Below are 23,929 nucleotides of genomic sequence, written 5' to 3' on the forward strand. Positions count from 1 at the left end.
AGTTCGGCAGTATATATTGAAGCTTCATTGGACAATTGAAATGATTCTTTGTAATCAAAATTCCAGTGATATATTACACAACCCGTTTTGTTTAAATTTTAGGGCCGTCAGTAAAAATATATTGAAATGCGGGCCACTTATCTTTAATTATTTTGTTGATCATACTTCCTGGAAGGTTTGAATCCATATCATAGGTTTCTATTACCTTGGAGAAGGGAGTCTTAGGAAGTTGAGTATAAATTAGAGGTATTTTATTTTGATACAATTGATCTTCAAATATTGTCAATTTCCTATAACTTTTAACGTATATAGGAGTTTTTTTGGTTACGCCAATATTTGTGGCTTAAGTCTAATATATTCAAGTTACGAATATTTTTTAAATAGCTGAATTTTTTTGATATAGCTCTAGCTACAAACTTATCTGTACAAAACTGTCTGCGTAGTGTAAGGGATGGCTCTTTAGCTTTAATTTCAATAATAGTAATAGGAGTAGATTTTAAGTAACCAAGACATAGCCTCAAACATTTATTCTTTTGGGTTTCAATTTTATTGAGCTGTCCTGTTATAGAAGACCCATATAAATGACAACTGTAGTCGAACATTGGTCGAATCATTGAGCGATAGAATAGCTCAACAACAAGATTTTTTATAATATAATGAATTTGATCCTTTCATAACAGTTTACGAGTTTACGATCCAAATATGTGCCTATATATTTTACACAATTTTTGATTGGAAATTCTATTTTTCCTAATTTGAAGTTACCTTGAGAAGTTTGGCGTTTTTTGAAAAAAAAAACAAATTTCAGTCTTTGTAGTTGATATTGATAAGCCTAGAGAATGCTAATAATTTTTTATACAATCTAGTGTAAATTCGAGTCGACACCTACAAATGTATAGGGTAGTATGGGAGGTATAGAACACAACATCATCTGCAAATTGTAATATATTCGAGTGCGGAGGTACTGTCTATTCTAGATCTATATTGTACAATGAAAAGAGAAGTGGACTTAAAATACTACTCTGTGGTATACCTATATTCGTTAGCCTTGGCGCTAAAAGTTTCTCATTTGTTTTTAAGTAAGTCCATCTATTCTTCTACAAGGATATACTGAAATTTAAAATTTTAACTAACATTCTAAGATATAACAATTTCTTATGTAGAACAAATTGACCTGAACAGAGAAAACTAGTAAAGTAAGAGCATGTTGTGTAAACCTGCGTATTTAATATTATTAATTGTTTGGCCGTTAACTTTTATCCCAATCTCTTCTTCCTCCAATGCTTTGTTCATAATTTCTTTCGAATAGAGATTAAATAGCATTGGTGACAGCACACATCCTTGTCTAACTCCTTTTTTAATTTGAATTTCATTTGTTGTGCTATTTTCGATGCGTGCGACTGCCTTCTGATTATAATACAAAGTAGATATTATTCTTATATCGCGAGTGTCAAACTGTTTAGCTTCCAAGATCTCTAAAAGTTGGTCATGCTTGAAGTTATCAAACGCCTTGATGAAACAATGAAACAAGCAAATACATCTTGATTCACATCCAAACACCTCTGTGTCAAGATGTTAAAGGCAGATAATGCTTCGTGAGTTTCATATACCTCCCGGAATCCAAACTGAGTTTCTCCGATATCTTCTTCCAATTTTCTGTAAATTCTATTATGAATTATTTTGAGGAATATTTTTAAGGTATGGCTCATCAGACTGATCGTGCGATGATCACTGCACTGCTTAGCATGTGCCTTCTTGGGAAGAGGGACAAAAGTTGATCTTAGCCATTCTTCAGGAATTATACTGTTTTCATAAATCTTGTTAAATAAGTCTACTAACAAATAGATTTGATCTTCGTCTATCAACTTTAGTATATCCGCTGGTAGCTCGTCTGGTCCTGGAGCTTTGCTATTCTTTGATGACTTCACCGCTTGCATTACTTCTTCTTTGCTTATTTCTGGACCTGTCTCCTCTGGAAAATTATCACAAGGAGGCCGCCTTTGATCGTCACACAGTTCTTCTATGTATGTCTGCCAATGTTTTAATTTCTCATCTGTTTCTATTATCCTCCTCTCTTCTGTTACCATGTAACTAAGCGCTGTAAATTTAGTTCTTGCCAAAAAAATATGTAATACGTAAATGTCCATTTAAGTGGACATCAGGTTTCGGGAGGATACAGCAAACTGTCATTATTTTTTATAAAGGATAGCCCCTTGAAGTTTGTCGTACTTATTTACTAACACCCTGTATATCATTTACGTTAAAATGTACATTTTTATCTTATACTCTAACTTATAACTATATAACTCTTTTTATAGAGTTAACTCGTTACTTACGTTTCAAAACTAGTTTTCAATATCAAATACCATACACCTCCGTTTAAGTTGGAGTTGGTTTTATGGGAAAATCTCGAAAATAAATAACACATTATCGCGTGCATTAAAATTTCAATACAGTGAGGAATTCCTGAGAGTCATAAAAAAATCTTAAAGCGATCGTATTCAGTGGTTAATCTGGGTAGTTTAATATGACAATTATATAAAAATTTACGAGCCCTTTTACATAAATATCAATGTTCCTACCGCACCGACCAATAACTACTGGCAATATTAACTTGTCACTTCAGCAGGATAATCTGAATTGAATATCAACTTTACAGTTGAAATATTTATCCCTGACGGTTCAAGACTCCGGTGCTTAAACAAGTGGAGCAGGATTGGACTAAGAATATATTTAGGAGTTGAAAACTTGTTAACTAGTTTTTGAAAACTACAGATTAATCAGCTTAATCTCACAATTATTAAAAACATTAGTAAAGTTTACACATGCAAGAATATTTAGAAAGTGTAAAGCGGAGAAGAGTTATAGATAGTTTGGCTTTCGTAATGACTTCGGAATAGTAGAAGCTTTGTGTAGCCCAACAAAAAGATCTCCTCGTAGCATTTAGAGACTATAGAAAAGCTTCCGACAAAGTTAAACATTACATTCTCACGGAATGTCTAAAGTCAAAAGGAGAATCAACAAGAATGATATTAACTCAGTGAGAAATTTCCATTGGAACCAACAGGCTGTGATAACATTAAAAGGAAACAGCACTGATGCGCAACAGATACGTGGAGGCATGAGACAAGGCTGTACACTTTCACTATTACTATTTAATATGTACTCCGAAAAGTTATTTACACAAGCACTTACAAACTGTACAGAAGGGAGCAAGAAAAATGGTGAAAATATAAATACCATTAGTTATGCCGACGATAGAGTCGTTATCGTTGAAAGTAAGAAAAACCTGCAGACGCTACTAAATACAATTTATGACACTGGGGAGCAGTGTAGTTTAACAATAAACATAAAGAAAACAAAGCCATGTTTATCATTAAGAGGGGTAAAGTCATAACAAGGATCCAGATAAATTAGAAAAATGTTGTGGACAAAAAAAGTGGACAAATAAACTACTTAGGAGTGTGGATTAATGAAGATCTAAATCTGAAATCAGCAATGTGATTAAGAATAGAGCAATTAAGAGCAGCCTTTATGAAGATGAAGAAATTTCTGAGTAACTAAAGACTCAATCTGCAAATCCGATATCGTATGGTAAAATATTATATCCACTCCATTCTTCTTTATGGTGGCGAAACGTATACTGTTAATGTTAACTTAATGAGAAAGCTGAAAGAAAGCTTTTGAGGTGTGGCTTTTTTGGAAGAATTTTGAAAATACCATGGACCGATCATATTACGAACGAAATGGTGTTGCACAGAATAAAAACAGACAGAAAACTTTTGACCACCATTAGCAGGAGAAAGACAGCCTATTTGGTACACATTCTTATAAATGACAAGTATGAGTTGTTAAAGCTGATTATAAGGGTTAAAATCAAAGGAAAAAGAGGTCCTGGTAGACGACAAATATCCTGACTAAAAAAAATTCGAATAGACGAATTTGTAATAGTTGTAGCCAACCTTCAATAGTGGAGTCGGAACTACAAGAAGAAGAAGTTGAAAACTTCTAGTTATTTATTTTATACTGATACTTACGACTACCAATCGTATAGAATAATCACGTGTTGATCACGCAGTCTGAGATCCATAATTCACCAGTTTTGTAAAGATATTGGCGTAAAATAATGCCAATGTAAATAAAAATAATAATAAATGATAAACAAGAAAAAAGTTCTGTCACTAATTCTTAATGAGCAAGTTCGTACGTTGTTTGGTAATTTTTCTTCTTCTTCCTCTTTACAAGCAATTCTGCTTATCTATTGGCGGATTGATCACTTTATGGAAGGTTGTCATTCTACCGGTAGCTGATTTATCTCTTGCTAATTTGACCACGCAAGTTTTCTCTATGCTGCTTATGTGACTATTCCATTTCTTCTTTCTGTTTATTGTGAACTCGTTTTTACACTTTTCGTTATATTTTTTTATAATGAGTTCACTACACTTTTGATTTCTCAGCGCATTTCTTGTAATTCTTCTAAGTAATTTCATCTCCGCCATTTCCAGTAGCCTTTGTGTTGTGGTTGTATCCACAAGCTGTTTTTACACTAGCTTTATAAATTCTAACCTCCATCTCAGTATTAATATGTAGGTTTTGTCATATTGTTATTAAGGAATCCTGCCAGTCTATTTGCTTTTTGTACTTGATCTCTAACTTTTCTCTTCACATCTCCATAACCGGATAGTGTATTTCTAAGGTATTCTACTTCCATCATTTGTTAAATACTGATGACATAGATTTCTAGTTTACATTTGGTTGGTCTTTTGCTTATAAACTTTCTGTAAAACGTAGATATTTCTCAGAAAACATTGATACAATAATTTTTTTGAAATAGATCCTTAACTTATTTTTTTTAGACCAATAAGATGCTTAAGAACATTAAAATCTGATCAAACAGTGTGATTAATTTAGCAACTTTTATCTAGCCTGAATTATTACTAAAAACTTAAGACTAATGACAAACTCACTAGTATTTAATTTACTGCACAAATATTAACTAGTACCAATATTTGCACTGTACTCTACTTTTCGCTTAACTAACTCAAAGAATTTCTTCCTTTTCAGTCTTCTAACCAGATCCGTTTTGTCAAGAAGCTGGATAGATTCAACATTGATGTGTTGAAGAAATTGTTGTTCGTGACTCTTGGCAAATCTTTTAATTGTCTTTTTAACAATTCTAATAAGGACTTATTTTCCTCTAAGGTAATTTTTCCTATAGTACCAAGGAGCGATGACAATGCTTCTTACAAATTTGTTTTGAAATCGCTGGATGATGTCTTAATTACTTTTACCAGCACAACCCGACATATAGATGCCATATGTCCATATGTGTTTTAGAATTTGTTTACACAAAAATGTTTTGTTGTAAATTGGCAAGGTAAATTGTTTTCCCAATAGCCAACATATTTTTTATACGAGTACATTTGAACACGGGCCCTCCAGTGTAGCTTAAAGTCTAAAGTAATACCCAAATATTTTGCGGTATTGGCATATGATATCAATCAATCCAAGTTTTAACCTTTTTTAGGGTATTGCGTCTTCAAGGAAGGGGTGCTCCTTTTTTTTCTGTGGAGCGAGGGGGTATGGTAAACGTAATTATTGGTAATAAAAATAAGCCAAAGGGCGGGAGGTACTTCAAGGTATCACCAGCCATACTAGGAACGGCTCTTTTAGCGTTTTTGTTATTATTATTTTAAATTTCAGTTATTATTTGCCCTCGGCGATGGCAAGGAGTTTTGAGTGTTTGCTTGGCTCGGTTGTTTAAGCCTGCTATAGTGCGAAGGATATATCTCCTGCTGAGGGATAGGATTCTGTCCTTAATTGGTGTTATATTGGCTACTTGATGTATAAGTGCTGACGGGTAGTCAGCACTTATACATCGTATGTTCATGTACAGTAGTGTTAATTAGGCGGGTGTTAAGTGATTCGTAGACGCATGCCTTGTATTCGATTATCGGTCTTATGTAGATTTTATAGGTGTGCAATAGTATTTTATTTGACGTATTGCCCATTTTACAGGACAGCGCTGCCAGGAGTCTAGACCTCTTTCTTACCCTATGTAAAGTGTTTTGTATGTCGGTTTTCCAGTTAAGAGTCCTGCTAAAATAAAGTCCCAAATAGGAAAGTTTTTCTCCTAGCAGAATTATCTGGCTATAAACATTACGGCAGTGGGGAGATTTAAATAGTATAAGTCGGGTTTTGGAGACGTTAATATTCACTGTCCATCTATTGCACCACCTAGTAACTCAGTCTAGGTCATTTTTAGCTCTTTCGAATACAGATATATGTCCATGCACTCTATGTAGCTCAGACGTGAGAAGCGCAGTGTCGTCAGCATACAGAACTAGGGTTTTTAATCCATACTGAGGGCGGAAGATTGCACTGTTGTACATAGACTGTGTATAGTGTTAGAGCAAGAATTAAGCCCTGGGGTACTCCAGCTTGTGAAGGAAATGGTGAGGATAAAGTGCTGCCAACTTTGATCCGGATAGTCCAATTGGAGAGATTGGAGAGAGAGGAATTGATTAGTTTAACAAAAGATATGGGCAGTCCAGCAAGGTGGAGTTTTTTGATCAGGCCTGTATGCCAGACCTGGTCGAATGCCTTCTAGACATCTAGGAATATGCCTACGACATGTTTTCTTTTATTAATTGATTGTGAAATAAACTTTGTTGCTTCAAACAATGCATTTTGTGTGGAATGTCCAACCCTGAATCCGAATTGATAATTTGGAATGGCGAAGTGAGCGTCTAGGAATTCTACGAGTCTCTCCTTAAGGATCCTCTCGTAGACTTTACCTAGGATGCTCAGTAGTGAAATAGGTATATTTATATATATATATATATATATATATATATATATATATTATATATATATATATATATATATATATTATATATATATATATATATATATATATATATATATATATATATATATATATATATATATATATATATATATATATATATATTAGTCAGATATCATTAGTTCGGCAACTCGGGTGGAAAATAGGACCCTACCTCCCAATTCTGTTGGACTGCATGGATTTAGCTATACATTTAAATTTAAATTTCTTCTTAGCAAAATTTATATATCGGCGAAGTGTGCTTTGTGTTTTTATGGGGATAAAATTACCCTTAAGTGAAAAAAATTTAAAAACACGTATTTAAGCAATTTATTAAGTAGAATCTGATTGAATTCTTAAGTAAAATAAACATATTATTCAATGATAATTTGTACTTTAATAGAAATTTTCAACCCTTAGAAATAACCGCTTATGTCTTTTTTTTGGGATGGAGAATGCTTATCTTATAAAATAACCATAACAATTCATTAGTTGCTTGTGAAATGATGTTTTATTGGTTTCAAGTTTTTAACCCCCAGAAAGCATCCTTTTATGCAAAAAATACTTAAAAAGCTTACTTAAGTTTTATACACATTAAAATTCTAAACTTATTTATTTAAGTAAATAAAAAGTTTTTCCCTGTTTATGAAACATTATTTTTTTCAAAGAGATATTCATCTACAAAACTAATATGCGTACTTGAGATATGTGAGAGCTCCAAAATACTTACATTTTCTACGCTCCAAAATTATCCTCCAAAAATATTATTAGATTTTATTTATTAGTACATAGTCAATTAAAAGTTAATTTTAAGTACTACAAGTTCATTAGAAAGCCAAACTACCTTTGAATTTTGAAAAATTAGGATTTGAAGCAATCAAAACAGGGGTGTTAACACCAAGACATACATTTTCATCGGTTATATCTCCATTGTATTTTACGGTACAGAAGTTTATACAAAACGAGAATATTTATTAAAAAAAAAAGTACACTTTTGTATGATACCATTTTTATGTATGTATTACAGTTTTTAAGTTATTTTGAAAAAAACAGCAATTTTTTAAAAATTTTTAAAATAGTCGATACCACTTAATATAACTTTTTTCAGAAATAATGCATTTTAAACTAGTCAAGAACTCCAAAACACAATCTAATGTGAAAGAAAAATGACTTATTTTGTTTCTGGTCGATATAAGGTTAATTATACTGCCTTTTTTTTCCTTACATCATTCAAAGAGCTTATCTTTAACGAGCTGTAACTTTTACTTACTTTTTGTAGCACTTATTTTATACACAAAACTTTTATATCATTACCCCCTTTTTTTACATTTTAATGTTAAATACATCCTATTTTTTAAAGCATATATACATCAGTACTATTTAATGACATAGTAACGTGGACTTAAAAATTAGGTACCAAATTCTTGAAGCATTTGAAATGTGGCCAATTAAAATGCCAAACATTTTATGGCCACATAACATAACAAATAAAAAGTTCTGGAAAAGCTTAAAGAAGAAAATAGAGAAATACTGCTAATAACAAAAAAAAACAAGGTTGATCAATCAACGCCACTATTCTCACCAACTTTTATTAAATAGAGATCGTAGTCGGAGAAGGCAAACCATTCATGATTTTATCATCAGCGACTGTTGCTGATAGACTAATTTAATTTGTAGATAAACCTCCAATAATACAGGTATAACAGTGGTCGTTGTCCGCTGCCTTGTGAAACTTCAGATTCGATTTTACAAGGTTTAATATTCACGCTTAATGAACTATTAAATAAGCATCTCTGAGGATTTACGGTTAAAAAACAAGTAAATAATCTGTGAGGTAGGATCTGAAAACTGTAAAATGGTTGAAATATAGGATTTATTTACTGCAATGCAAAAGAAATACCGCAACTAATGTATATGATGCTCGCATAAGAACAATATTGGTACCATTGGATCTGTCAAGAAATTTTGTCTTTCTAATTAGCAAGTCTCGACTTTCTAGCGGTAGCGAAAGATACGGTAGTTGATTGCCAGAATGATTTCCAATCTCTGATAGGAGTGGAATTTGAAGAAGAAGAAGAAGAGTAGAAGTACGCATCTATCGTAGGTGTAACCACTTAAAGTAAGCTTAGTAGTTTAGCGAAAACATGAATTTATAAATCGGTGACCGTTTTTTTGCCAAAGCCATATTATTTAATAAAAATACTAGCAATATCTCATAGATTATTGCTGTTTTTGGACTGAAATTCAATTCTGCAGTCTGTCATGGCATTATAAAGTCCATTTTAGATGATACTGCAATTGTTTGATGGGATATATACAACAGTGAAATGCCAATCAAACTAACTTTGTTAAAGAAGAATAAAGGTAAGTAATCTGATTCTAAAATTTCATTTAAATAATCCAAATATTCGCAAAAAAATGTCTCTTTCACCGACCATATCTCACTTTGTATTGCATTAAGAATATCTTGTGGAAAATGAATATCATTCTTATTTTATAAACTTTTTCTTTGTTTTGCATATTTTTTTGGATCAATGGAATATTTTTTGAGTTATTCATCAAAAAACGTTAAAAAAGGTGACTTTTTTCAATAAAAAATTGCTGTTTTTATCCATAAATAACTCAAAAAGTATTTATGAAAAAACCATGTAGAATAAAATTTGTCTAAAATTTAATACTTTATCGATTCCCGTAATTATACTGAGCAAAAGAATTTTCACCCCCTAGAAAGTGTGACAACCACCTCTGGGGCGGAAGCACACATCAGAGTTTTATAACTTTTGTTATTTGAGCACTTTCTCATCAACTCACTAAATTTCAAGTGAATCGGTTTAGTCAATCGAGTGACTGGAGTATATTTAGTTCTTCTCCTATTTCTTAGAAGCTGTCTGGGCTAATGGAGCTTAGCGATTACAGTAGTCTATATTCTCTTCTATTATTGTTAAATCTTCACATGTTTTATCTAATTCCTGATGTTAAGCAAACACTTTCTTTCTGTCTAAAATGGTAAATTAGAATAAAGTATTTCAGTAGATAAAGGAAACTTTAGTCAAAGTACCAAAAAATGAATTAAACAATACAGATATAGGTAGAACAAAACATGATACGGTCCTGCACAAATTTAAATATTATTGATGATGCACAATTTAATTTTGTCGCTTGGTTATGTCGTCTCAAAGCAGCTACTCGACTTAACAATAATTAAAAAGTTTATTTATGATGGTTTAATTAATTGAAAAAGATATTTACAACTTGTCGTCGAAAGGAATTTTTGTTGCAATTAAAAAAAGTGTTTGAGGATGTGCATGACGGCAGGTATTAAATCATAAAACAAACGAAGATGACATTTAATAAACAACCATTCATCAATTCTTTGTTTGATATGTATATCTAGAGGAAGACTAGCAATTTTAAATTACCTGTACACCTAATATAAGTTTAGAAAGTTTGAGTGCTTGCTTGAAACATGTCAATGTTAACAAGTTAGCCATGAGAGTAAAGAAAGAGCAAAGTATTAAAAATCTATTTTATGACTTTAATTACTTGCTTTACTTAAGCTTTTAGCTTTTAGTGGACATAAAGTAAAAGGCTTGCTTTTAACCCATTATTGCCCAAATTATTTTTTTCCAAAATAAGAAAAAATTATAATGTGTGTTAGTTGCTACATTAAAGACAATATCAATATTGTATAATACATTTTTTTGATTATTTTATTAATTTTCAAAATAAAGGCTGATCTATAAAAAGATCGCTGGGCGCAAGGGAAATCAGAAATTCCATATACTCGTATTAGATGTATGTCTTTTATTTTAATGATACATTTATATTATTATTACAATACAAATGATTTTAATAGCCATAGACCCTACTAGGGATCCAAATTTCGATCATTAAAAAGAAAAGTGCTAGAACATTACTTGACAGTAATAATATAAACATCTTGAATACAGGAAAACCCACAAAATTTAATATACAAACAGGAGAATCCTCAGTTTTTCGACCTGAGCATGTGCGATCCGATCCTACAAACATATTTAAATTGGGAAGTCCATTCTTACTTATACGATAGTGATCACTTTCCTCTTCTTATAACCCGTCCTTTTAAAAGCGCCTTAACCACTCCTCTCTCAAAATGTAAATTAGACGAGGCAAATTGGACACTCTTCTCAGACCAAGTAGACCAAAAACTCCCATATCTCCCTGACCCTAGTACCTTAAATATATATTTAACTTATCTACAATTCTCCGAGGTACTATTAGAATTAGGGTTCAAAGTAGTCGAAAAAACCAAAACTCTAAAAACTCACACGCCAGTACCGCGGTGTAATAACAAATGTGACAAAGCCATCCAAAAATACAAGTGAGCTTTTAACAAATTCAGACGAGGTCCTAATACACAAAATCAAATAGAAAAAAAACAAAACTGGAAACCTTTATTAGTTTTCTGGTCCATCTTGTGTCTTTCAGTCTCGCTATGTGACCTGCCCAATTCCATTTCAGCTTGGCTATACGTTCGACGACATCACTGATACCTGTTCTTTTCCTTAAGTCTTGATTCCTTATTTTGTCTTTTTTTGTCACTCCAAGAATTGATCTTTCCATGCGCCTTTGTGCCACTCGCATTTTTAGTGCTGTTTATTTTTGTGAGCGTGAGAGTTTCTGCTCCGTATGTCATAATAAGAAGAACGCATTGGTCAAATGTCTTGCGTTTCATAGCTATCGGGATGTTGCTCTTAAAGATGTCTCTTAGTGAACCATACGCCGTCCAAGCAAGTGTTATTCGTCATTGAAATACGCATTGAAATATATAAGATATATGTACTTTTCTATCAATTCTACCACTTGATTTTGGATGATTAGGTCTGGGAACTAAATCTGTCATAAATTTGGTCTTACTGATGTTCATTTTTAGACCTATTCTTGAAAAAAACGTATCTTCAACAATCTTCAACAACAAAACAATAGATATTTAAGTAAATTACTGCAATTAGGTACAAGTATTATCCAATTTCCATGAACTGGTATCATAGCGAAAGCTTTAAAACAGCACCAGTTTTAGGCGGATTTTAAATCCATTTGAAATATGTCATCTTCCAGTCAGCTACTGGACTGAGATCAAGCTATTGTATTTAACACTCTAGAGAATTGTACAATTAATTACTTCAAGGATTGACTAATCTTGAAGGAATGAGTCAGCATATAGACCCAAAAAATATAATTTTCATATTCTAACCATCCTCACAATGATAGTGCAATGCAAACAGAAATGAGCCAAATTCATTAATAAATCATACTCAACAAGATTATCTACAAAATACTCCCACAATCTCAAATACCACTCCCTCCACACTTACTACGTCTTCTCAAACCACATTGCAAACAGTAGCAATCCCAAATTTATCAATAAACCAAACCCAATAATGCTCACTACAAAATACACGTATGAATTCTCACGAACCCCAGATAACTTCGAACAAAGAAACCGGAAAAAGAACCCTAGAAGATGCAATAACCCGCCGAAGAACACTTTGAAAAACCTAAGCTTCAGTTAAAGAAAAAAACCAAAACTGATGACAAAACTTAAGAGATGAGATATCAAATCTCCAAACATTACTAGAACCAGTTAGAGAATATGTAGAAAGGGAAAAACAATTGTTAAGCTTCGATCAAGTAGTGGATCTATTCGAAAATATACAAGAAACTTATAAAGTTTCTAACGGAAATACGTCCATACTACATCGACAAAAGAATAAAAACTAAAAGCACCAAGTTAATACGAAAACTTGGCAAACATATAGGTTTACTCCCAGCAGTGCAAACTTCATTGTCGGAAGAAGAATCCGACTTATCGGTAAATAATTCCTCCAAAGAATAATTACATTCACTTCTCTGCTTCAATGGAACTTAAATGATCAAACAATCATTCTTAATATAAATGGAAACCCATTACTTCGTCATTCACTGCAGAGTTGTTTGCAATATTACAAGCACTTATCCACATAAAAGAGTCGAAACAGTTCCCGTCTCTCATAATGACCGATTCACTAAGCTCACTTCACACTATCAAACGTTTATATACCAATAATTCAATTGCCTCACATATCCAATCAGAAATAGACATTTTAAATAATAATAACATCACTGTTTGTTCCATCACATTCAGGTATAAAAGGAAATGAAGAAGCAGATGAACTTTTAGCATCCTTTAGCCAGGACTTCATTCTTAATAATGAGGTTTCTTTAGATGGCTTCAAGTCAGAAATAAAATATAAAGTGTTAAGTGCGTGGTAAAATAAGTGGAGTGCATCACAAAATAAACTCAAGAAAATCAAACAATTAGTGAAACAGTGGCTCCAACCCACAGCGAATAGACACGACCAAGTGAGAATAACACGTTTGCGTCTAGGGCACAGTAACTTTACACATAAACACGTCTTTACGCGAACTGTGCCGGCAATGTCTGAAAATTGCCAAGTAACACTCTCCGTGAAGCATATACTAACTCAGTGCAAAACATATGAAGCAGCAAGAAAGAAGCACACTATCCCAAATAATATAAAGGGAGCCTTAGGAAAAAACATGAACATTAAAACACAATAAGTTATCTTAAAGACTCAGGACTGTATGAACTATTGTAATTTTTTCTAACTTTACCTTTATTATATTTTTTAGGTCACTAATAACCCTTGTGGTTACAGCGTAAATAAATAAAAAAATGTTTTAAAAATAAAATAAGCCCAAAATGCTCATAAGGAGTTGATAAAAGGTTTTAACTTAAATCTAGGTATTTGATGATTTAAAAATTTTTTACGTGTTTTTGAGCTTTGGAAACCGTTTTTTTCTTTCCTTATCTAAGGAGGTTTACGGCCAATGTTGAAAGTTGAAATTTGATGAAATTTTTGTCCAAAGATGTTGACTGAAAATTGATAGACATATTTATCTAAAGACTTTTATTACTAAACAGTTTCTTATTTTAACAAATATACCAGTTTCACTGATAAACTTTTACTTTATATTTAATATTTTTTTATATACCATTTAGTCTATGTATAATTCTTTTGAAAATAATATTATAAATAAATTTATTTCTGTTAATATCTCCAGAAATAGTATCAGTTGTTTTGTAAGTAGATCTATAATGAACATCGTAAAGAATACTAGTATAAGATATTTAAGATTTTGTAATATTTTCTTGCTTGATAAATGATAAAATAAAAAAACGTCCTGTATAAGGTCGTATTTATATTCAACCACCACATGCCATAAAGTTCAAGTTAAAATAAAAAGCCTAGAAATAAACGAGATAAAAATCCAATTATAAAACCTTATCGTTGAAGATCTGCTCCTTACATTTTCTCCTGACTGCCTGCCGCTTCTCGTAAGTAATTCCTCTTGTTTTTATTGCCGCGGATCCTTCGTCTTATTTTTCATCTTTAAGGGCCTTCCGCGCGATAATCCCAATTGGGCCAATGTTGTGCGTGTCTGCTAATTACAAGGTTATAAGTCTTGCACGTGAAACCGGAAATGTCAGTTTTATGATGAAGAGTTTCTTTGAAAATAACTGAAAGAATAAGCTATGGCTTTTCCACGTGCCAGCAGATATTTGTTCAGTGAAATGAGCTAAGAGTGAACCAAAAATTCTTATATACTGATGTTTTCTGCAAGATAAGAAACAAATATAATCAGGTGGGTTTTAAAAATAATGAAATTTAAAAAATATTTTTCATATTCTTCTGAAAGTAGCAAGATAACGTTATGATTGATTACATTTTTGTGTAGCGTGACAAAATGTATCTCTAGCGTACTATTCTCCGATTTCTAGTAATTGAATTGAAATTCCTTTTTCCCTTCTCTCATTAGAATTAACAGACATACATACATAACCGTTCCTCTTCTACCGTTAGGTCATCTTTCGATGAATTTTCTCCATTCTTTTCTGATTTTCGCCAATTGTGTTGCTTCTTGCCAATTTAATTGTTCTTATCTTGTAATATTTCTGCCATGTTATTGCCCATTCGCGTTATATGACCGAACCATGCTAATATTTTCTCCTTTATTGTGTCAAGGAACTATTTCTGTTTCTTGTTTCTACATTTTTGAGTCTATCTGTCCTTGCCCCTATCCTTCTTCTGAGGTATTTCATCTATGCTATTTGGATTTTACTCTAGCGTCTTCTGTTTAAGATCCCGTTTTCTGCTTTGTATGTCAGCGTTGGCCTATATATTGGTTCATATATAGTCATCTTCATTTTCCTTGATATTCCTCTGTTATTGAAAAATCCTCTTTTTAGAGCCTGGAATAGTTTTCCTGTACTCTTTGGTCTGTTGTTAAGATCGTCCTCGATGCTTCCTCTGTGATTTATTACTATTCCCAGGTTTTGTATTCGTCCTAAATTCCTACAAAATAAAAAAGAAAAATCCTCGTCCATTTGGTCTATGACACCGGGGCAACTAAACTTGTAAGAAACTTTTTGCTCTGTTTATATTTGTTATTATCCCCAATTCCTTGTTTATAAATTTTTTTATTTTAATTTTGATTTGCTCTTCATTTGATGTATCTATTGGCAAACCTCTTATTATTAAATGTTTTTCTTCTGGTATACTTCAATAATTAATTCTATTTTCTCCATTTTATGTTTCATAATCGCCATCTCATTTTTCAGAATTTCGTTTTCTTGTGTTTTCATTTGAAGTTTATATTCACTATTCTCCTTGCTGATCTCCTTCATTTCCTCTCACATCTAAATCACATCGGAATAAAAATTTATTAAAATAGAAGAGTCGTTAATCCAGTCTTGTTTAGATTGTAAGGTAATTAGCCCAGTCTGGTTAAAAAAAATGGTCGAAACATTTTTCGCAGATATCTGAAGCTTTTAAGACATAGGTGAAGGTTACTAGATGACGAATAGATGAATAAGTACTCGTAATTTTACCTTGCGTTTTTTTTAAACAATAATTTATGGGCACAATTTGATTTTTTGTCCATAAGTTTTTTCCCTTATGTTTTACATAAACAATATTTATATCATTTTTTTTATATCAAGAATATCTTTATTTTCTCAAGAATATCTTTGAGATATGTGCACTAATTTATAAAATTTTTTATTAACAAAATGAAATATGATTAATACATTTGAATATCGAGGAATTACCGTCTTTTAAATTTGTGCGAAATTTCCCCCCGATTGGTCAAATAGTTTAAAAGTTATTTAATTTATTTATCCTTGAGGCTAAATATTTAAACTATTGAACTTGCTCTAATAATGATGCTACACACATTTAGCAAATTTCATAGGATTCTTTAAGACTTAAACTATCTCAGAAGTTAAATGCATATTGCATTTTCATCGAAAATATTTACAAAATAAACGCTTGAAAAAGGGGTATGTTTTTACTTATAAACAATTGTAATAACTTCTATATTTTTCAAGCTACAGACTTGTACTTACAACCATTTGATAGCTGGTAAAATAACTCACATTTAAAAAAACCTTTTATGACCAATAGGAACGAAATTAGGGACACATTTTGAATGAAAATATTTGAATGATAAAATAACACCTCTATCGCACTAAATTGTCTGTATAAGTTCGAATATCGATGCTCTCACTAAAACTAAATGAATAGGTATAAAAGGGCCATCAGACCTCACACACAGCCGCTTTGGCGTAGGTATTTGGCGCAGGTCACATAGAGACCCTATCGTGGAACCTAAGCATCGAGACCACATGCGACAAACATGGGCTCGGTGGCCAGACCACTCGGATATCCAGCCGACGAAGAAAACAAAATTTATGTTGCCAAATCGGCGGCTGAGTGACCGAGCATACACAAAGTTCGGACAAAGAGTCCTAAACTTAGGTTGGTGGCCCTCTGTTCAAAACACACATATTTTTTAGGAACTCAAGTCCCAAAGTCATGCTAGAGTAACTTCTATATAGAGTCAGTAATGGAAATGGGAGAAAAGCCGATATTTGTGCACCCCTACAGATAGGTGGCCTAACCACAGTGATGAAGAACAGAGGGTGTTTCATTACTCAAAGCACCCGAAGTAAATTTTAAGATCATAAGCCTCTCCACACAAGTCACAGGTTAGGGAGGTGTGGAGGAAAAGCCTGGGGGTCAGATAGGTACCACTTCACAGTGAGGTGAGACCGGTTTGATCTTTGGATGCTACTTTAAAATGGTATACACATATTCCTAGGGGCAGAGTTGATCAATATGTGAGCGTGTGTGTGTACATTTAAAAACACACATTTATACCCAGGGATTAACGTAAACAAAAGAAACGACAAAAGTATCAGAAAACAAATAAAGATCGCAGAAGCACATGAGCGCTACGAATAATTCTAAAATAGAAGAATGTTTTTAGGACAACAAAGTATTCAACTGCAGATATTGAAAACAAACATCAATTACTATTTAATTGGGAATAATTACGTTTATTAATTTATTACGGGAATTTAAATACGTTTATTGACGTTTCAATTTCCACTTCGGAAATCGTTCTCAAAATATTAAATATTTTAAGGTAGGTATATTAAATTTATTAATTTTTGCATTATAAAAAATGCAACTTTTTAATAAATTTTTTATTAAAAACATTTTAAAAAAGAACTGACTTTTTAGATTAAAAACAATTATAATAACTTTGACATCTTTTATATTACACGCTTTTTAGTAAGCTCAATGAAAAGCTGGTGAAGAGCACACTTTCCAAAATTAAATAAAACCTTTAATAACCAATAACCAATAATAATAACCATTATTTATTAACATTAAGAGCTGAATGATAAACAAATTATAAACGAAGAGCTAAATTTTGTTATACATTTTATAGATGATACGTAACAAGAAGAAATTAAAAGTTCTTAAAATGATGGTATACATCGTATACTCGTAAATACCGCCACGGAAAAGCAAAGAGGAGAACTACAAAAATATTATTTACTTGTTGGCTACTTATTTTCATTAAATGCAATGATATTAAAATGAATTATTTTGTTAAAAAAAAAGACGATAAAATTAAATAAAAGGAATATATGTATTTTATTATTTTATAATTACTATTATATTTTTATATAAATAATATAAACTTATCAATATAATTTAAATATTTTCTACGAAATAATAGTAAAATTATTTTAAAAACAATGTAATTAGTCATTTATTTAATATATATATTTTAACTTTTTTATAAAAAATTTAATCAATTATATATTTTTAAAAGATTTATCGAAATGTGAAAATAGCACAATTTTTATTATGCTGTTAAACTAACCCAGTTTTAAAAAATGCAGGTTCTACGTGAGATAGAAGCGAAGATATTGCAAGTTCTCTCCTCCGTTTTCCGTGGCGGTATTTTACGAGTACCGTCACTTTAACGGGTTATAACTTTTTACTCATTTACTGTTTATGCTATCTGTAAGTTGTATAACAAAACTAGATCTTCATTTAGAATACTTTTAATTTTCAGCTCTTAATGTCAATAAACAATGGAAGTGTGATTTTTAGAATAAAATGCTATCTTGGTTCCTATTGATCATATAAGGTTCTGTTTTTTTTGAAAAGTGTGTTTTTTTATCAGTTTTTGATTGAGGATAAGCATATGGCATAAAGAATATCAAAGTGATTGTAAATGTTTTTAAGCTAAAAATTCAGCCCTTTTTTAAACTGTTTTTTAATAAAAAATCAACAAAATATTGAAGTTTTTTTAATATACTCAAACTAAAGCTTCAAAGAATCGATTGCAATTTACAATATTCCCATAGAGTCACTGTTTGGGCGAGTACAATTGTTTAAATAATCACTCCTCGGGATAAACAAATTTATTAACTTATAAACTATTTGCGCTATCTGGGTAATATTTAACACACTTTAATACTTCATTAATGGCCATAATTTTATGTAGTTATATTACATGTGTTTATGTAAACAACAAAGTTATTACCACTTATAAATTACCACAAAAATAAGTGTTTTTTATAATTGTCTCGGTAAATTGTTTATGTATTTTTTTTGGAAACTCTCAAAATACTTCTAATATCTACATCTTTTATTTGAAATTTTTCTCTAGAATGTATAATAAATTATTTATACACAAAAAACTACGTTTTTTATTTTAAAGATTGTAAAAAAAAAAATAAAACCAGCTGTCTTCACGGATTTTTCATCAGCTACCCCTCATATACCCCATAGAAAGTGTTTTCGGCTTTTTTTCTTCATTGACTAGAGTATATGTAATTTACTGTTTTCGTTGGGAATAAGCCACAATTTTACTTTTAAATTAAGTTTATTTGACGTTTTGTTTTCCACTGCGGAAATTCTTCTCAAAATAAAAAAAAACAATAATAAATTAAACAATTTTTTTTTGTTGCTTGGTATAACTTCTTGTAATAATTTAATTTTATCCGACTCAGTATATTAAGAACTCAAACATATACTATACATTTTAAAGTAGATGCCTTTAAAATGATATTGTCAATAATTTTGAGTTGCGTTCTTGGGACGACTTTATTGTAAGATAGTTCATTCGATTAGATCAAATCAATATGAATTTGTAATATAAGAAAACACTGTTTTTTATTTTTGTTTAATAGGAGAATCGCATCGTTATAGACTAAATATTGACGCATTTTGCTATAGATATTTTTGCAAACATTTTAAATTTTCTACTCTATAAAAACACATACACATTTAATAGGAGGAGGAGATCTGAACGGGCTATAAAATAGTAAAAATGCAGATAGTGTCAGGAAGAGTGATTTATGTTGAAATCGTTTTATTCGTCCGTGTATCTATCATATATACGCAGGATATTGTTATGCAGAGCACGTGGCAGATGTCGCTCAGAGAGATGGTAAAATAAAAAAGATATTGCTTTAAAATTTGACGATACAATCGCAAAATCATTAGTTTGGCTGATTCATGCAGAGGGGTACGACAAGATTTTGTTTGGAACTATCTCAAATAATTTGAAAAAAGCTAGATAAGTTTTTTTTACATCTATTATAAATAATTAATATCTACTTTGATATTAATTATTTATTTTTCAATAATTCTTCAGAGAATGGAATTTTTCAATTTATATTATCAAGGTTTACGTAATAACGACAAGAGAAAACTATTCAAAACCCAGATGAGAATTACCGATCATGGAACCTCAGATCACTCAATACAAGAGACCAAGAAATAACCCAAGTGCTAAAAGGGAAACAAATAGAGATATGCGCTACACAGAAAAAAAAGGAAGGAAAACAACTATCAAAATTAGGTGAATATATACTAATCTGCAGTGGAGTAGCAAAACAAAACAGGGCCAAAGAAGAAGTAGCCTTACTAATAGACCAAAGATTCCAAAATCAGATGAAATAATTGCAATACGTATCAGAAAACATTGTAACAGGAATGATAATAACATAAAAGTAAGATGTGAACATCATCGGAGAATACGACCAGAAAATAACAAGCCCCAAACAACAAAGGAAACATTTTATGACGAATTACAACAAGTAGTAAATCAAATCAGAGAAAAGGTGATAATACTAGGAGATTTTAATGCTTGAATAGGCTAATAAGCAATGCACGGAAATAAGCAAACACATAACGGGAATGTTAAAAATAAAAATGAAAAACTGATGATAAACTTCTACACGAATTACGAACTTAGAATAAACAATTCTTTTTTGACCACAAAGAGCAACACATCTCAATCTACAAGAGTTTTATAAAGTAAATATTCCGGTATTCAATGGGCTAAAATGAAAATGGTTCAAAGAGTTATAAAATATTAGCTAAAACACCTAATAGATACTTGAATGCTAAGGATTTGGAATAAATGAGAACAGAAATATGGTTGTGGCACAGTAGGATTTAGTTTTAAGTTTATTCTACGAGAAATGACAATGGCAATAGGTTAATAAACCTAGCAAGATCACTTAACATGGTGATTGCCAGCACATACTTCGCTCGCAAAGATATACACAAAGGTACCTGGAAATTCCCGAATGGACTTATGTAAATATGATAGATCATGTCATTGTAGACTCGAGACACCAATCAAATATAATAAATGTCCGCACCAGAGGAACAAATGCGGATTCTGGTCATTACCTGGTCGAAAGTAGGGTAAGGGCTAGAATTTCAAACATCAAAAAGGAAAGAGGCTCTAAACATGAACGATACAAGGTAGAAGGACTCAAAGAAACAAACAAAAATAAAGAGTATAAAGAAAAAATACAACAAACTAGAAAACAGAATAACACATGAAAACCTAAATAAGGAGTGGGAAGAATGCAGAGACATCATAAAAGAGGCAGCTAAAGAAGTACTAGGCATAAAAGGTAAAGAAAGAAGAACAAGAACGAATGACTGGTTTGACGAAGAATGTCAGATCATAACAGACAAAAAAAAACAGAGCATATTTACTAATGCAACAGGGGCACAGAACCCGACAAGCAGAGGAAGAATATAAACGACTACGCAAAGAAGAAAATAAAACTTAACGAAGAAAAAAGAGAGAATATATGAACAAAGAATTTCTAGAGCTACAAGAACTAAGTAAATCAATAGAGACAAGAAAATTTTATCAGAGACTAAACCAAAGCAGAAAAGACTTCAAACCGAGAACAACGATGTGTAGAGATAAGGAAGGTAATATATTGACAGAACAGCAAGAGATACTAAGTAGATTGACAGAACATTTTACGCAAAAGTTTGTGAAGGAGATCGTAGAGACACGAACCCTGACATAATATTAGACCAAGTAGACATCAGAGAAAAGACTTCACCAACAATAGCCGAGATTAAAGCAGCAGTAGACAAATTAAAGAACAATAAAGCACCGGGATCGGATCAAATTGCATCGGAGTTACTGAAGGAAGGAGGAGATGCACTACAAAAAACAATACATGAATTGATAGCAAAGATATGGTCGAATAAACAGCTACCAGCGAAGTGGAATAGCGGTATTATTGTACCATAACCTTCATAGACTTTGAAAGCGCATATGACAATATAAACCGAGAATTCTTAATAAAAGCAATAAAAGAATTTAATATACCAACACAACTAATAGAACTGATAAAAGAATCTCTAAAACTAGAAAGTAGAATCCGGATACAAAATGAATTAACGGAAACAATAGATGTGAAAAATTAACTACGTCAGGGAGACGCTCTATCATGCATCTTGTTCAACATCGTACTCGAGAAAATACTGAGGGACACAACAGTAAATACACGAGAAACAATCATTAATAAAAGCGTGCAAATACTAGCATTTTCAGATGATGTTGACATAATCGCAAGATCAAGAAGAGAAATGATAGAGGCATACAACCAAATAGAACGAGCTGCACAAAATAGTGGTCTTAAAATCAATCAGACTAAAACAAAATATATGCAGGTTAGCAAAAACGCAGAAATAAGGCAGCCACAAAATATAACAATAGGAGAATACAACATAGACGGAGTAAAAAACTTTATATACTTGGGATCCCTAGTCACGTCCGATAATAACGTTACGGAGGAAGTGAAGAGGCGAATATTCATTGCAAATAAATGTTACCATGGCTTAATTAGGCAACTAAGATCAGATAACGTTGCAAGAAAAACAAAATGCCAAATATATAAAACCCTAATAAGACCGGTACTCACATACGGCTCAGAAACCTGGACACTCACTAAAAGAGAGGAAACGTTGTTAGCCACCTTCGAAAGAAAAATCTTGCGACACATATATACAAAAAAAAAATGAAAGCATAAAAAAATGATAAAAAACCTTAGAGTTTTACTTAAAGACCAGTATTTGACTACAAAATCCAAAATATCCACATGTATATATATGTATATATATATATATATATATAGAAAAGAAATTTAATCTTTGCAGATTAGTTAAATAGTAAACTCTTAAATATTGGGGAAATCTGCAAGAAATACTCTAATGTGTATCAATTGTTTCGCCGAACGTTTTCGCCAAAGAGAATTAATTTGGCTTCTTCAGGGCTGAAAGAGAATAAATTATAATTAGCTACCATATATTATCTATTAAAACATTATTGATCTTACCGTAACTTAGAATTGTAGAGTTAGAATATGAAAAAACTGTGCTAGTAACATAGTGGTGTTTTTTGTTACTATGTGCAAAAAAAGTTTTTTTATAAGAATTGAAATGTATGGTAGCTTCGAACTTGACACGTAAAGGCTTACCCAAGGTTAATCGAAAACCCAATGCAACTACATTTAAAAGGAGGTAATTCTTTGAAATGTCGGCAATAACTAAATTTTTGATTTGAAATAGTTAAAAGTGAGGTTCTGTTTAAGCAGAACGCAAGCGCTGACAACTTCATTATAATTGGTATGAATCTTTATGTCGTTAAGGTTCATTGGTAAAAAACGAATGAATTTAAATCCCAGTAAAGGGAAATATTATTTTGATTTTCTTTATTTAATTATATTATATTGTTCATGTATTATTGAATCTTATTGAGACGTATCTAAGAAAAGCAAGGGAATGTTATATATTTTTTGTTAATGAAAATTAATTATAAAGGTATGTTAGTTGTTAATGGATATATCAGTCAAGTTAGTAATCTGTGATATAGTATTGTTCTTGGTATCTGATTTAAGTAACAGGTGGTATATATCGCTTAGATTCTTGATGTCACTCTTAACATTAATGGAGAAATCGTTAAGAAAAATATAAGACATTTCAATGAACTCTCTTTTAGATTTATTGTTCTCACGGTGGAGAATTGTGGTGTTGGTATAGTCCATGAGATGACCAGTGGAATGGACATGTTTGGCTAATGCACAACGGTCAGGGTGAAGTCGAGAATCACTTTTGTGTAGTGTAATACGTGATTTTAATAATTGAGATGTTTGACCGATGTAGGAATTGTTGCAAGAGAGACATGGAATGTTGTAGACAATATTACTAAGCCTATCTATGGGAGTCTTATCTTTTATCTTAGAATAAAGATTATTAATTGTTAGGGCTGATCTACAAGCTACATTAAGTTTAATGTTGTTATTATTATTGCCAAAGCTATTTTCAACACTTTTAAGAATCCTTGTTAACC

At 31.6% G+C, this 23,929-nt stretch overlaps 1 protein-coding gene across 1 annotated transcript in view; it reads right to left on the minus strand.

Moving 5' to 3' along the window:
* LOC140438954 (uncharacterized) overlaps positions 1 to 23,929 on the minus strand; it is a 72,062-nt gene that overhangs the window by 42,627 nt on the left and 5,506 nt on the right. The gene's annotated exons all lie outside the window — the stretch shown is intronic.

Source organism: Diabrotica undecimpunctata, chromosome 4 (genome assembly GCF_040954645.1).
Source record: "Diabrotica undecimpunctata isolate CICGRU chromosome 4, icDiaUnde3, whole genome shotgun sequence".
In the NCBI taxonomy this organism is placed as follows: domain Eukaryota; kingdom Metazoa; phylum Arthropoda; class Insecta; order Coleoptera; family Chrysomelidae; genus Diabrotica; species Diabrotica undecimpunctata.